The 2,005-nt window shown below is 42.1% G+C and overlaps 1 protein-coding gene across 3 annotated transcripts in view; it reads right to left on the reverse strand.

Annotated features, from left to right (window-relative positions):
* Window positions 1-401, reverse strand: part of BHLHB9 (basic helix-loop-helix domain containing, class B, 9) — a 12,987-nt gene extending 12,586 nt beyond the window's left edge. For all 3 annotated transcript variants that reach the window (XM_015564954.1, XM_015564952.1, XM_015564953.1), the window contains exons 1-2: window positions 314-401; window positions 77-162 (exon numbers count right to left, since the gene is read on the reverse strand). The gene's annotated coding sequence lies outside the window, so the exon portion shown is untranslated. The remainder of the gene's footprint in view (window positions 1-76; window positions 163-313) is intronic.
* Window positions 402-2,005: the final 1,604 nt, after the last annotated feature.

Genomic DNA, 2,005 nt, shown 5'->3' on the forward strand with positions numbered 1-2,005 from the left:
TGCCCCACGCTGGGATCCACTGATCTAGTCTCAGCCACCACCTCCTGCAGAGGCCGTTTCCCGGTCTCGCACCCACCTTCTGCGTTCCTATCTCCTCTGCAAGCGACCACCGATTCTCTCCACTTGTGCCTCCCACGGGATGACTTCCTGCCTCTTGAGCTCCTGGACAAAACACAGACCCAGCAAAGACGCTCGCAATTGCCCGCGGGGCTGTTTCCTCTAGCAGCAAATACTGTAATTCTGGTCTTCCGCGACTAGGTTTCAGGCTAGTGCAGCAGGGAGGGACAACCACCCACCCACCATAACATCCTACCAGTCCCCCGGCAGCAGTCTGTCAATCCTCAGGTGTATAAGCTTCCTGACTCTTTTCGGTAGGAGGTAGGATACACCGCAAGGCCCGCCGATAGGCGAGCGCGGTCACATGATCCACCGTCAGCCCATGTGACCACGCAGTCCCTGTCTGCTGCGGCCCCCTGCGGAACAGTAGAGCACAAGCTTCTGCCTCTGGGATTGAACTGCTGGCTATGGAACCTGAAGCTCCTGAGGACGGTGAAGATAGCTAGAGGGAGGCTGGATTTAGAGCCAAAGCTTCAAGCCCGAGGCCTAGTTCTTGTTCTATGGGAACCCAGGGATGGCGAGGAACACTGGATGAGGAGTTTAGAGACAAAGTGACTTAGCTTATTATTTCTAAAATTCAGGGTGACATGTGAAAACACACACAAGATCCGTCTTAAAAAGTATTGCAAGGCAAAAGAAACATTCAAACTCCAATTTCCACCATCAGGATGATCCCTTTTAACACTTATGATTTGTGAAGGAAGGCAAAACTGCCATTTTGCCCTATTTCCATAAACCAGTGATTTTCAACCAGTGTGCTGCAAGAATTTTTAAAACATGCAATAGCTGACTTTTTAGTGAGGGGCACTGACATCTTTCCCTTAGACTGTCAAATAAAATATTACATCAGCCAACACAACAATAGCTGTCCTGTGTGAATGAATCACAATTATACCTGTTTGTTGTTGTTTTTTGTCAAACTGTCAAAAAATAGTTTTTTTTGGTGTGCCACAAACTTTTAGTGATTATGTGTGCCGTGAGATGAAGTTTGAAAATTGCTCCCATAACTCTTGCATATTAGAAGGGGGGAGCACGTTGCACTGTCAGAAAAATTGTACAAAACTTGTGTAAAGAAAACATCGGTTACTGGACATCATTTCAGTGCAGGGCTGAGCATTTTCTATTGATTGAACAAGTTTTAAATTCTATGAGGCTGATTCTAACTTGTAGATATTTTGTCTGACATGGAAATGATTTCTGATTAGTGGAACAGATAACCTCAATGTCTAAAATTTATTGCCCTTATGATATTAGCCAGTTTTGTATTTAACCCAGCAATGATATACTAGCATTTATTGTCTATGTATGTATGAAATTTAACATATACTACATTTTGTTTTTATTATATTGAATACACTTACCTCCTTCAACAATTTTCATAATCTTAGCAGTTCATTGTGCTGAAAAATATTTCATGATCGTTTTTAATTTGAGTCATAATTTAACCTTTTCAAAAATTAACAGCATTCCAAGACAGGACAAAAATAACATTTCCACAATATCTAAAAATAATAAAACGTATTTCTCACAAGTCTGGATTCCGTCTCCAAACCATTTCTATTCCTGACTTCTGCAATTTCTATCTGAAAGTGAGAAGGCTAACCCCTATTTTGTAAAACTACTGTTTGGAAGTCTCTGCTATTCTTTAGATGGCCTCTTATTCTAAAAAATAACTTTGCTTTCTAGCCTGCGTTAGCCTGCTTGAATAATGAGGAAGATAAACTTAGCTGTCTGATCTTGTAGGCCAGAGACTAGAAACGCCCATACTCTCACTGCCATGCCAGGTGTATTTTTTAATTGGATAGAACTGTGTAGTTTTCAAGGCCACCAGCGAGATAATCACTAAGCACACATAGGGCTGGCTCTTTAATAAAAAGGGAAGTTCTGC

This window comes from Myotis davidii, unplaced genomic scaffold (genome assembly GCF_000327345.1).
Source record: "Myotis davidii unplaced genomic scaffold, ASM32734v1 scaffold1060, whole genome shotgun sequence".
NCBI lineage: Eukaryota > Metazoa > Chordata > Mammalia > Chiroptera > Vespertilionidae > Myotis > Myotis davidii.